This window comes from Rhinopithecus bieti, unplaced genomic scaffold (assembly GCF_001698545.2).
Source record: "Rhinopithecus bieti isolate Rb0 unplaced genomic scaffold, ASM169854v2 scaffold_26603, whole genome shotgun sequence".
NCBI classification, from domain to species: domain Eukaryota; kingdom Metazoa; phylum Chordata; class Mammalia; order Primates; family Cercopithecidae; genus Rhinopithecus; species Rhinopithecus bieti.
In genome coordinates, this window is record NW_016812252.1 from 396,473 (window position 1) to 410,862 (window position 14,390).

Here is a 14,390-nt window from a genome sequence, read left to right on the forward strand (position 1 = left end):
GATTTTAGCAAGACCGTTTTATTGACCCCCTGTCTGGGGAACAAAAGGAAAACCCCATTTTAAAAAAAAAAAAAAAAAAAAAAAAAAAATTAAATAGAAAATCACATTATTTTCAAAAGGACCTAAATTTTTTATTCAAAGTTTTAAGGATTATTAGTGAATGGAGATTATTATATATAGTTCATGACTACAAATCTGTAATTTTTGTAACGAAAGATTTTTAAAGCAACCTTTGGAGCTCTCTTTCTGCTGCTTCTGAGCACCCAGGAGAGACTATTTTCTTTAACACTGTGAAGGGACCCAAGGAAGATGAGGAAGCACCAGCCAACTTTTATTTTATTTTATTTATTTGAGATGGATTCTTGCTTTGTGTACTCCAGTAAATGTGGTCATGCTATATGTATTCTTTTGTTTGTTTTAACATTGGTGAGGTTCATTAATGGTGATGTATGTAGCTGTATTTTATTCATTTTTCCTATTGTAAACTATTTAATATTATTTATTGATCTATTAATGTACATCAAGATTATGCCTAGTTTTTTGTTACTATGAAAACTTTCACCTTAAACATTCATGTGAATATCATATCCTCAGATAAGCATTTTCCTTTTTTGTTTTTTGATACAGAGTCTCTCTCTGTTGCCCGGCTGGAGTGCAGTGGTGTGATCTTAGCTCATTGCAACCTCTGCTTCCCAGGTTCAAGTGATTCTCTCCACTCAGCTTCCCAAGTAGCTGGAATTACAGGCACATGCCACCGCACCCAGCTAATTTTTGCAGTTTTAGTAGAGATGGGGTTTCACCATGTTGGTCAGTCTGGTCTCAAACTCCTGACCTCAGGTAATCTGCCTGCCTCCCCAAGTGTTGGGATTACAGGCATGAGCCACTGTGCGTGGCCCAGATAAGCATTTTCCTAGAATATTATACCATGTGTTTAGCATTCTTCATTGGATCTATTGTTCTTTTGCATAAAGAACAACACCTTAATTTGACCTACCAGGATCTGCATATAGCCAGCCTCCCCAGTACCATTCTGCCCCTGTTCTCTGCTTGTTGAATTCCATAAATGCTTAAGGTTTCTCAGGTCTTTGCATATAGTCTTTCTTTCCTTGCCTAGCTGATTTCTTGTCTTACACTGTCTCTGTTAAAATATCACTCTCACAGACCATGGTGGCTCAAGCCTGTATTCCCAGCACTTTGGGAGACCAAGGCCGGGGGGGTGGGAATCACTTGAGCTCAGGAGTTTGAGACCAGCCTGGGCAACATAGTGAGATCTTGTCTTTACAGAAAATGAAAAAATTAGCTGGGTGCTATGCACCTGTAATCCCAGCTACTTGGGAGGCTGAGATAGGAGGATCATTTGAACTCCAGAGGTCGACGATGCAGTGAACCATGATTATACCACTGTATTCCAGCCTGGGTGGCAGAGTGGGACCCTGTCTCCAAAAAAAAAAAAAAATCGTCCTCTTGACTTTATCTGCCTCAATTTAACATGTTTTAACCTATTCATTTGTTTCTGAAAATAAAATAATTCTCATCAGAAGATGACAGAGGAAGAGGAGAGCTGTCAATATGTTCATTTCTGCCAGGAGATTCTGAAATGCATTGTGCAGAGTAATGAACAAGGATAAAAGTTGTTGAGCTTCAGCAGGAGTGAATGATTCGCTGGTGTCATAATGGTAGCCTCACTAATGATATCCCCCACTGCTCTTCATAATTCTGCTTTCTGTTTGGATGAAGGGTGATAAGGAAAACACAGTGATATTGGACTGACTGAGGGAGGATATGTGGTTTTTTTTTTTTTTTGAGATGGAGTCTTGCTCTGTCGCCCAGGCTGGAGTGCAGTGGCCGGATCTCAGCTCACTGCAAGCTCCGCCTCCTGGGTTTACGCCATTCTCCTGCCTCAGCCTCCTGAGTAGCTGGGACTACAGGCACCCGCCACCTTGCCCGGCTAGTTTTTTTTTGAATTTTTTAGTAGAGACGGGGTTTCACTGTGTTAGCCAGGATGGTCTCGATCTCCTGACCTCGTGATCCGCCTGTCTCGGCCTCCCAAAGTGCTGGGATTACAGGCTTGAGCCACCGCGCCCGGCCGGATATGTGGGTTTTAATCATGGCCTTGCAGCTACCTAGACTATGTGTTTGACTAAATTAGTGAAGGCCAAATTGCTGTAATAGATCAAAAATGAATAATGGTCCAAACTGAATAGACATTTATTTCTCACTCATGGAACAGTTAAGTTGGATGGCCCTCTTCGGTAGGTGGTTCTCTTTCAAGTGGTTTCTTCCATCTTGTGACTCTGTCATCCTCTATTCCACTAAGACCAGTGGAAGAGGAAAGAGAAGGTGTAAGTGTCACACCAACTTTCTTAAAAGCCCTAACCTGAAGTAACACAGGTCATTTCCACTCAACATTCCACTGGAAAGAACTTAGTACATGGCCACTTCTAATTGCACAGGAAGTTGGAATGTATATCAGCTAAGTGCCCAGCCACAATCCTGTAACTGGAAGAAAAAAATTAGTCTCTGCCATAGTGACCTTGGTATAGTCATCATATTTCTGTAGGACTCAGTTTCTAAGGTATAAGATAAGGGATCTATACTCAGGGGATTTATCATACACATACCCTTCTTCCTTACTGATTAAATTTAAAAGGCACAAGCAAAATGTTTCCATTGTTTCTTCATTCACCTTGTTCCAGTTCAATTTTGGAGGATTATGAGATGCTAAAGGTAGTTTTAATCATTGTCTTCTCATTTTATCACACCCAAGGTCTTCAAAGCTCTGTGGTTTTATCCAGGCCTGAGTACAAACTGCATCATGGCCTTATAGCATATGGAAACTTATAATGTGAGATGAAATAATTCTGAAGTTTTAGTTGTAGGCAAATGTATTGGTATGATACTAGTTGCTTTTGAAATATAACTTGTTAAAATATTCTACATTTTCTCTGGAAAATAAGAATTTTAAATATATTTTAAACCATCTAACAAAGTTGGCTAGAGCTTGCATCAATTTATTCATAAATTTGGACTGTGTTAGCAGTTTAGTGCAAGGAAATTGTCTTGATAGTTTTGTAACCAAAGTTGGGTGATAGGAATTGCTTTTTAAAACTTTAATTTTTTTGAGACAGTGTCTCGCTCTTTCACCCAGGCTACAGTGCAGTGGCACAAACATGGCTCTTTGTAGCCTCGACTGCCTGGCATCAAGCAATCCTCTTTTACTTCAGCCTCCTGAGTAGCTGGGACCCTAGGTGTGCACCCCTTCACCTGGCTAATTCAACAATTTTTTTGGGCCAGGCACAGTGGCGCGCACCTGTGATCCCAGCATTTTGCGAGGCTGAGGTGGGCAGATCACCTGAGGTCAGGAGTTTGAGACCAGCCTGGCCAACATGGCAAAACCCAGTCTCTACTAAAAATACGAAAAAATTAGCCAGGGGTGGTGGTGGGCACCTGTAATTCCAGCTGCTCAGGAGGCTGAGGCAAGAGAATCACTTGAACCCGGGAGTCAGAGGTTGCAGTGAACTGAGATTGCACCACTGAACTCCAGCCTTGGTGACAGAGTGGGACTCCATCTCAGAAAAAAAAAAAAACTTCTGTAGAGATGGGGGTCTCGCTGTGTTGCCCAGGCTGGCTTCAAACTCCTGGGCTCAAGCCGCCCTCCTACTTCTGTCTCCCAAAGTACTAAGATTACAGCTGTGAGCCACTATGCCCAGCCAGAAGTTTCATTTTCATTTTTATTTATTTATTTTATTTATTTATTTTTTTGAGATAAGGTCTCAGTCTGTCACCCAGGCTGGAGTGCAGTGCCATGATCTTGGCTTACCGTGGCCTCAACCTACTGGGCTCGAGCAATTCTCTCACCTCAACATCCTGAGTAGCTGGGACTACAGGTGAGCACCACCATGCCTGGCTAATTTTGTTTATTTTTTGTAGTGATGAGGTCTCACCGATTGCCTAGGTTGGCCTTGAGCTCCTGGGCTAAAGCGATTCTCTTGCGTTGGCCTCCCAAAGTGCTGGGATTACAGGCACGAGCCCAGAAGTTTCATTTTTAGAAGACATAATTTTTATGTGAAGACATAATTTTTAGATGGAGCATTGTGGGTCATGCTTGTAATATCAGCACTTTGGGAAGCTGAGACGGGAGGATTGCTTGAGGCCAGGAGTTTTAGACCAGCCTGGGCAACATAGTGAGACCCTGTCTCTACAAAAAGAAAAAAACCAAAACACAAAATTAGTTGGGTAAAGTGTTTGCTTGCAGTCTCAGCTACTTAGGAGGCTGAGACAGGAGGATGGCTTGATTCCAGGAGGTAGAGGCTATAGTGAGCTATGATGGCACCACTGTATGATGGCACCACTGCATGACAGTGAGAGAGAGACACTTGAAAAAAAAGAAAAAAGTCTCAGAAAAATAAGAAAAAAGATACAATTTTAAAAACTTATTTAACCCACACTGCTTTCTTTTTGGAAACGATAGTAGCATTCACAACTAAAGTAAGTTAATTTTAGTTTTTGAAAGTTAGGGCTAAGTGCAGTGGCTCACGCCTGTAATCCTAGCACTTCGGAAGGCCGAAGCAGGAGGATTGCTTGAGCTCAGGGCTTCAAGACAGCCTGGGCAACAAAGCAAGACACCGTCTCTATTAAAAAAAAAAAAAAAAAAAGCCAGGTGTAGTGATTCATGCTTGTAATCCCAGCACTTTGGGAGGCTGAGGCGGATGGATCACTTGAGTTTAGGAGTTCAAGACCAGCCTGGGCAACATGGCAAAACCCCATGTCTACCAAAAGTTAAAAAAATTTGGCCAGTCATGGTGGCATGCACCTGTGGTCCCAACTACTCAGGAGGCCTGATGCGGGAGGATTGCTTGAGCCCAGGAGGTGGATGAGCCAAGATCGTGCCACTGTGCTCCATCTTGGGTGACAGAGTGACATCCTGTCTCAGAAAAAAAAGGCCGGGCGTGGTGGCTCACACCTGTAATCCCAGCATTTTGGGAGGCCAAGGCGGGTGGATCATGAGGTCAGGAGATCATCCTGGCTAACATGGTGAAACCCCGTCTCTACTAAAAATACAAAAATACTAGCCAGGCATGGTGGCAGGCACCTGTAGTCCCAGTTACTTGGGAAGCTGAGGCAGGAGAATGGCGTGAACCCGGGAGGCAGAGCTTGCAGTGAGCCGAGATCGCGCCACTGCACTTCAGCCCAGGCGACAGAGTGAGACTCCATTTCAATAAATAAATAAATAAAGACATAGAGTAAGATATGTATTTAGGAAAGTGTGTGTGTGTTGGTATTTTTTTTGGCAGTAGAGGGGTGCTGAGTACAGAGGACTTTATTGATAGTGCACTACAAAGTGGGGCTTTCTAGGCCTATCCCATTTTTCAGGGGGTCTGGCATGGAAACCGTGTCTAGGAGGGGAGATTCTCAGTGTAGTGGTGGGGGACTGAGTGGGGCAGGACTGCACAGCAGCTGAGGGCCTCTCTCTTACTCTCATGCTGTCACTGGGGCTGGTGGTCCAGGAGGCCATGTGGACCATAAGGTCTACCACCCTGTTGCTGTAGCCAAATTCATTGTCATACCAGGAAATGAGCTTGACAAAGTGGTCATTGAGAACAATACCAGCTCCAACATTGAAGGTGGAAAAGTTGATGTCACTGTTAGTTGGCGGAGACACCCTGGTACTCAGTGTAGCCCAGGATGCCTTTGAGGGGCCTCTCCCACGCCTGCTTCACCTCCTTCATGATGTCATCGTATTTGACAGGTCTCTCCAGATGGTGGGTCAGGTGCATGATGGACATATTGGCGGTGGGGACATAGAAGGCTATGCCAGTGAGCTCCCTGCTCCGCTTGTTTAGATGACTTTACCCACAGCTTTGGCAGCACCAGTAGATACAGGAGTGATGTTCTGGAAAGCCCTGTGGCCATTGCACCACAGTTTCCCAGATGGGCCATCAGTGGTCTTCTGGATGTCAGTGATAGCATGGACGTGGTCATGATTCCTCCCACGATGGCAAAGTTGTCTTGGGTGATCTTGGCCAGTGGTGCTAAGCAATTAGTGGTACAGAAGATTTGCTGGGAATTGCGAGGCGTTTTTGCACTTTCGTGGTTCACGTCCATCACAAACATGGGGGCTTCAGCAGAGGGGACAGAGATGATAACCCTTTCGGTTTCTCCTTTTAAATGAGCCCCAGCCTTCTACAAGGTAGTAAAGATGCCAGTGATCTCCACAATATAATCGTGGTGGCATCACCCCATTTGATTTTGATGGGAATTTGCTCCTAGAAAATGGTTATGGTATTTTCATTGATGACAAACTTTGCCATTCTCAGCCTTGACTGTGCCATGGAACTTGCCACGGGTGGAATCATCATGGAACATATAGACCATGTAGTTGAGGGCAATGAGGGGGTCCTTGATGGAGACAGTATCCACTTCGCCAGAGTTAAAAGCAGCCTGGGTGACCAGGTGTCCAATAAGGCCAAATCAGTTTACCTGGCCTTCACTTTCATTGTGATGTCTCAGGGATGTGACGGGTGTTACACGAGATGTAGCTGTTGAATGAGAGGAACAGAAAGTGTATTTTAAAGAAAAAAATGAGTTAATTATTGACTGTTGTAATTGCATGATTTGTTTTCATTCTAATAGGTCGTGCTGCAATGATATATTGATGTAACAAACCATCCCAAAACTTAGTGGTGTAAAATATTCATTTTATTATGCTCTGGTTCTGCAGTCAGAAATTTGGATGGGGCACACCAGAGTCAGGTTGTCTTTGGCCTATGTTGTCTGGGCGTCAGGTGGAAAAACATGACGTCTGAGGGATGGAGTCATTGAAGGCTTCTTCACTCAGAAGTTTGGCTATTCGTCAGCTGGAGTTTAGCAGTCAGCTGGAGTTTTTCAAAATGCTTATCCTTGGCCTCTCCCATGTGTCTGTCCTGAGCTGCTTTACTGCTTGGTGGCTGCCTTCTAAGAGTGAGCATCTCACAAACAGGTGTCTTAAGTGAGCAAAATGGAAGCTGCAGCTTCTTAAACCTGGGAATTAGTAGAGCATTACCCCTGCTGTATTCTATTAGAGGTCAAGCAGTCACTGAAACCATATTCAAGGAGAGGGATCATGCACCTCACCTCTCATCACATTTGGCAGGTCTCTCCAGATGGCAGGTCAGGTCCAGGACGGACACATTGGCAGTGGGGACATAGAAGGCTATGCCAGTGAGCTTCCTACTAAGCTTGGAGATGACATTGTCCACAGCCTTGGCAGCACCAGTAGGTGCAGGTGTGATGTAAAAGAATTTTGTGGCCATGTTTTAAAATCATCCCAGTCATGACAGCTGTGCTGTTTATCATGTAATCACATTTTTTTTTTTGAGCTAGTTTTCTTTTCTTTTTTTTTTTTTTTTTTTTTTTTTTTGAGACGGAGTCTCGCTCTGTCGCCCAGGCTGGAGTGCAGTGGCCGGATCTCAGCTCACTGCAAGCTCCGCCTCCTGGGTTTACGCCATTCTCCTGCCTCAGCCTCCCAAGTAGCTGGGACTACAGGCGCCCGCCAACTCGCCCGGCTAGTTTTTGTATTTTTTTTTAGTAGAGACGGGGTTTCGCCGTGTTAGCTAGGTTGGTCTCGATCTCCTGACCTCGTGATCCGCCCGTCTCGGCCTCCCAAAGTGCTGGGATTACAGGCTTGAGCCACCGCGCCCGGCCTTGAGCTAGTTTTCAATACTCTGTTAGACTACTTAGATTCTTTATTTTTTTGAGGCAGGGTCTCACTCTGTCACCAAGGTTGGAGTGCAGTAGCACAATCTCAGCTCACTGCAATGTTTGCCTCCCAGGCTCAAGTGATCCTCCCACCTCAGCCTCCCAAGTAGCTGGGACCACAATTGCACACCACCATGCCTGGTGTGTTTTTGGTAAAGACAGGGTTTTACCATGTTGCCCAGGCTGAGTTGTTTTTTTTTTTTTTCCGAGACAGGGTCTCGCTCTGTTAATAGCCCAGGCTGGAATGCAGTGCCACAATCAGAGCTCACGGCAATGTCTGCCTCCCAGACTTAGGCAATACTCCCTCCTCAGCCACCTGAGTAGCTGGGACTACAGGTGTGTGCTACCATGCCCAGCTAATTTTTGTATTTTTTGTATTTTTTTGTAGAGGCAGGGTTTTGCCAAGTTGCCCAGGCTGGTTTCAAACTTCTGGCTTCAAGGGATCCTCCGCCTCGACCTCTCACAGTACTGGGATTACAGGCATGAGCCACCACTTCTGACCTTAGATGCTTAAAGCTTTCTTTTCATTGCTAATATTTTATCCACTTTTTTTTTTTTTTTTTTTTTTTAGACAATGGGTCTTGGCTCTGGTCGCCCAGGCTGGAGTGCGGTTGGCACGATTGGCTCACTGCCAAAGGCTCGCTCCTGGGTTCACGGCCATTCTTTTCCTGCCCAGCTCCCAGGGTCTGGGACTACAGGGCGGCTTGCCACCACGCCCGGCTAATTTTTTTTATATTTTTAGTAGAGGGACGGGGTTTCGGCCGTGTTTACGAGGGATGGGTCTTGATCTCCGACCTAGTGGATTTCTCCCGGCCTCGGGGGCCTCCCAAAGTGCTGGGATTACAAGGTGTTGAGCACTGTGGCCTGGGCCCCCAAAACATTTTATTCCTTGAGAGTCATTTTCCCCATAGTTTCCAGGAAGAAATTAAGTATGGGTTGGGTTTTAATAGCTACATTCAAGTCAGGAAACATTTTAATTATTAACTATTAACTAGGTGGTATGGAAATTGGGATTACTAATGTCATTTTTTCAGGTTTTTTTTTTTTTTTTTTTTTTTTTTTTTTTGAGATGGAGTTTCGCTCTTGTCACCCAGGCTGGAGTGCAATGGTGCAATCTTTGCTCAGTGCAACCTCTGCCTCCAGGGTTCAGGTGATTCTCCTGCCTCAGCCTCCTGAGTAGCTGGGATTACAGGCGCATGCCACCATCCCCGGCTAATTTTTGTATTTTTAGTAGAGACTGGGTTTCACCATGTTGACCAGGCTGGTCTTGAACTCCTGACCTTAGGTGATCCACACACCTCGGCCTCCCAAAAAGCGCTGGGATTACAGGCGTGAGCCACCATGCCTGGCCAATGTATGCTTTTTAATTTAAAAGAACGCTACATTTGAGAGTTTTGAAACTAATTTATTAGCTTATAGGGTGACGTTATAAGTTAAATACAGGACAGTATCCAAAAGCTGTCCTGTTAATGCATAACAGATAAAGATTTCAGATCTTTTGGGATCTTAGACATAGTAACATTTGATTAATTATTCTATTCCAAACCATGCAACTCCCAGTACTCATCCCATTGTGCACAGGTCATAGGCTGGGGCACTGAGGCAAGGAGGGGGTTTCATGACGACAACATTGTGGTGCTGCCTCAATTTTTTAGGTGACATAGACTGATCCCCAGACACTGCAATCCCACACTCTTAAGAAGGTCAGATGGGTACTCCGTATTTCTCTTTTCCAGTATTCTATCCTCATCCCTTCTGGTTGAGGCTCTGGGAGGTCAAGGTAAAAAACACTGCAACCAGTCAGAGAACAGACATGCCTCCATTAGTCTCTCATTAGACCTAACTGCTCTGATACAGGCTGGGATGCAATTTGCTTTGTTTTATTTTTGTAATTACCTCATCTCCCAATCAAGTGTGTGATATGGTATCTTAAACAGAATAAGTACTTATTAAATATTAATTTCCTTGAAATTCAGTTGTTTCTCCACTTCGTCCCTCTGCAGTTTTCTTCTCTTCCTCTTTTTGATCAAGGCCTAGCACTGAAATGACATTATCAGCCTGCCTTTCTGGACTCTCTGTGTCCTCTAGAGAGAATAAGCAGTGAAAGAAGACTTGGCACCAAGGACAGATACTTCTTCAATTTTTCTTAGTTTTTTCCCCCTCAATTTACTGTCAGTAGTGAGGGAGAAATGAAAGCTACACACAGAAGCATTTTGTCATTCATGGGCAGATAGCTTAGGAAGAAAATTGGTCTCCAAGGAAAAGGTTTAAAACAGACAAACAAATGATAAGTACTTGCCAGACCAAACTTAAACCATCATGCAAAGGAGTAATCCTGAAATGACTTGGGATAAATGCCAGCCTTTATTGGATGCTCTTTTAAGTTTTACATATTATGACTTATTTTGAAAATGACGGCAGACAGAAATGACTAAAAGGTTCAGAGCCTGGAATAGTGCATTTTCTACAGCTGTAAGCTATTTAAAATTCTTCTCATGTTACTGTTTGCTATCCAGATGGCTTTCTGGCACTGGTTCAGTTCCTAGATGTGAGAGCTGTTGGTTAGTTACTCACCAGCACCGCCACACACTTGTACAGTTTGGCTCATGACTCACTCTCATTGCAGTTACATGTGGGTACGCTGCTACGCAGTCATTCCTGATTGTCATGATGGTACTTGTAAACAAGAACCAGAATTGATTGGATACCATTTCTAGAAGGAAGATTTGTTGACATTCAAAAGCACCCACCCCAGTTAGTCTGTTGGACCCATCACCACTCATTGGAGTGAGAAACAGAAGCAGTCATCCAGTGAAACTTTTGTCTAAAATATATACTTGGATGATAGGTGCAAAAGTGTATCCAGTGAGCCACAATTATTTGAAGATTTCCTTTACTCCTGTACTGTTACCTAAAATGATGAAAAAACAAAACAAAAAACCCCTGCCTCTTACGAAAGAAGTCATATTGGTGGTAGGAGGTTTGGGAGAGGGTTGCTATCTGAAAGAGACAAACAAGGAGTCTCCTGAGATGCTGGCAGTGTTCTGTTTCTTAACTTGGATAGTGGTTTGCTTTGCAATAGGTATTTGCTTTCCAAAAATTCATTGAACTGTACAGTTACATGTTGGGTATTTTTGTTTATGGGTTATTAGCAAAAGTGTTTAAAAAAGAAATTACTCTCCTCTAATGTAGGAGAATTCCCTTAGTTGTATCTTCAAAGGCTAGAGAAGGTCTCCATATTAATGTATTAGATATTGGTCTTTGATAGTCTTTGTCCTATTAATTTTATCTATTTAGGGAAATAATCATTTTTACCTTAAAACGTGGTTATTGACAAACAATGATTGAAATAGCTTGACAATTAGTGATAGTTCCCATGTCCCAAATACTGTTCACTTGAATGGGTTTCAGCAAGGGGTGGAGAGGGTGAGGAGAGAAGACTGTGGGGATAAAATATATTTTTCTTGGAAATATATATATCCATTTGGAATAACTTATCTCGTTGATGTTAGGGGTAAACATAATCGAACATTTAGTTTAGAAAAGAGGAAGGTAGACTAAAAACTATAAATCTGAAGAGTTTTATTAACATTGCTTAATAAAAAAATTATGTGTTTGAAAGAAGACCGTTTAATTTTATTTTTTTATTAATTTTTTTCCATTGCAAGGACTTTATTAAGTAGCTTAAAATGGCATATTTTAAAGAGGCTCGCTGTATATTTTGGAATAATAGAGTGATAGGACTTTTAAATTTTTTTCATCAGCTCTTTAAGTTTGATGAAATAATACCAATAATGTCCTCCCTCTCCACTGAAATACCAGTGTTATGGATTATATATCTACATTTATCTTTCTACTTTTTGTTTTTCTTTTGACAGTATCTCACTCTGTCACCAAGGCTGGAGTGCAGTGGCGTGATCTCAACTCACTGCAACCTCTGCCTCCCAAGTTGAAGTGATTCTCCTGCCTTAGCCTCCCAAGTAGTTGGGCACCTAACACCACTCCTAAGTTTTGTATTTTTAGTAGAGACAGGGTTTCACCATGTTGGCCAGGCTGGTCTTGAACTCCTGACCTCAAGTGATCCACACACCTCAGCCTCCCAGAGTGTTGGGATTACAGGCGTGAGCCACTGCACCTGGGCTGTGGTTTAGAAATACTAATGAATACATAGATATTTAGAATAAATAGCTGGGCCTGTAATCCTAGCACTTTGGGAGGCCGAGGCAGGTGGATCTCTTGAGGTTAGGAGTTCGAGACAGCCTCATCAACATGGCAAAAACCCATCTCTACTAAAATTACAAAATAATTAGCCAGGCATCGTGACAGGCACCTGTAGTCCCAGCTACTTGGGAGGCTGAGGCAGGAGAATCACTTGAACCTGGGAGGCTGAGGTTGCAGTGAGCCAAGATCACACCACTGCATTCTAGCCTGGACAACAGAGCAAGACTCCATCTCAAAATAAAAAAAATAAAAAAGAGAGAGAGAATAAATAATAAATAGCCGGGTGCTTTGGCTAATGCTTGTAATCCCAACACTTTGGGAGGCCGAGGTGTGAGGATTGCTTGAGCTCAGGAGTTCAAGATCAGCCTGGGGAATATGTAGCGAAACCTTGTCTCTAGTTAAAAAAAAAATTCAAAAGAATGATCTGGGAGTGCTGGTGTGTGCTTGCAGTCCTAACTACTCAGGAGGCTGAGGTGGGAGAATTGCTGGAGCCTGGGAGGTCAAGGCTGCAGTGAGCCATGATCATGCAACTGCATTCCAGCCTGGGCAACAGAGTAAGACCCTGTCTCAAAAATAAAATAAAATAAAATGAAATAAAATGAAATAAAATGAAATAAAATAAAATTTTTATAAAGTAGAGAATAAACTGCCAAGTTCTAACCTAAGTCCTTCCTTTGGACCCACTCAAAGTGTCTGGAACAATAGAACTTTAAAAGAGTGTATAGACTATTTGCCATCATGCAAGGCAAATTGAATAAAAGAAACATTTATTTTATAGTTACTTTTGAACTGTATGAGTATCTTTTCTTCCACCCTGAATTGCTGCGCATTAGGTTGTACTTGCAGTTTTTTTTCTTTTAACTTTAAACACAATTCTAATTATAATGGGTATATTATTTTATATTTGGATATTTTTCATGTTATTTCTAAACATTGCCACATATTCTTGATAAACTTGATTTTAAATGACTGCACCAAGTGGATGCCATCAGGTGTTTCAGTTAACGTTATTTTAATTTTTTCATATTTATATATTTTGCTTTATACATGAAACTTTTTCTGTATTCAGGTTTGTAAATAGGTACATTCTAGAACTGGAATTACCAAGTTAGCAGGAATAAACTTTTTCAAGTCTCAGTGCCTATTTGCAAATTTTTTTGTTTTTTCTGAGAGTGAGTCTTGCTCTGTTGCCTATGCTGGAGTGCAGTGCTGCAAATGGGACTCACTGTAGCCTCCACCTTCTGTGCTCAAGAGAAGGAGATCCTCCTGCCTAAGCCTCTCGAGTAGCTGGGACCACAGGCATGTTCCACCACACCCAGCTAATTTTAAAGAGATGGGGTCTCACTATGTTGCCCAGGCTGGTGCAGATGTTTTGTAAAAGCCGTTTAGAGTGCCATCTTTGATTTGAGAGGATAAATTTAAATGTCATTTTATTATGAATGATATGGTATATAACGTTATAGCAATTCTTTAATAATTTGTGGAGTTAACTTTAGAAATAGCTCTTACATATAATTACAGCAATTCAGATTAATTAATCACCTTTAGAAAAGAAAGTTCTAGGGCTGGGCGCAGTGGCTCATGCCTGTAATCCCAGCACTTTGGGAGGCCGAGGCGGGCAGATCACGAGGTCAGGAGATCAAGACCATCCTGGCTAACACAGTGAAATCCCGTCTCTACTAAAAATACAAAAATTTAGCCGGTTGCGGTGGCAGGTCCCTGTAGTCCCAGCTACCCGGGAAGCTGAGGCAGGAGAATGGCATGAACCTGGGAGGCGGAGCTTGCAGTGAGCTGAGATTGCACCACTGCACTCCAGCCTGGGAGACAGAGTGAGACTCCATCTCAAAAAAAAAAAAAGAAAAAAAGAAAATGAAGTTCTGTACTGTTCAGTTTTTAAGTGCCCAGTATAATGCATACTTCACCATAAACACATCAACAGTTGGAGCTGATTTGTTGTCTTTGAGCAATGTGGCAGGTAGGGACCAACGCCCTGATGAATCAAGATCCCATACCTTAAGTTGCCTCTGAATGAAACCTGAAGTTGTGATAGCAAATGTAGTGTTTAAAGAAGTAATGTGGCCGGGCGCAGTGGCTCACACCTGTAATCCCAGCACTTTGGGAGGCTGAGGTAGGTGAATCACAAGGTCAGGAGTTCAAGACTAGCCTGGCCAACATGGTGAAACCCCGTCTCTACTAAAAATACAAAAATTAGCTGGGCGTGGTGGCGGGCGCTTGTAATTCCAGCTTCTTGGGAGGCTGAGGCGGGAGAACTGCTTGAACCCGGGAGCCGGAGGTTGTAGTGAGCCTAGATTGTGCCACTGCACTCTAACCTGGGTGACAGAGCGAGACTCCGTTTCAAAACAAAAACGAAAGAAGTAATGTTTTTTCTTTTATATTTAAAAAAAATATTCTGTTTTTCTTTCTTTCTTTTT

The 14,390-nt window shown here is 42.9% G+C and overlaps 1 protein-coding gene and 1 pseudogene across 1 annotated transcript in view; one reads left to right on the forward strand and one right to left on the reverse strand.

Annotated features, from left to right (window-relative positions):
- The window catches only part of PIK3CB (phosphatidylinositol-4,5-bisphosphate 3-kinase catalytic subunit beta), a 195,695-nt gene that overhangs the window by 50,130 nt on the left and 131,175 nt on the right, over positions 1 to 14,390 (forward strand).
- On the reverse strand, positions 5,290 to 5,788 carry LOC108544608 (glyceraldehyde-3-phosphate dehydrogenase pseudogene; annotated as a pseudogene).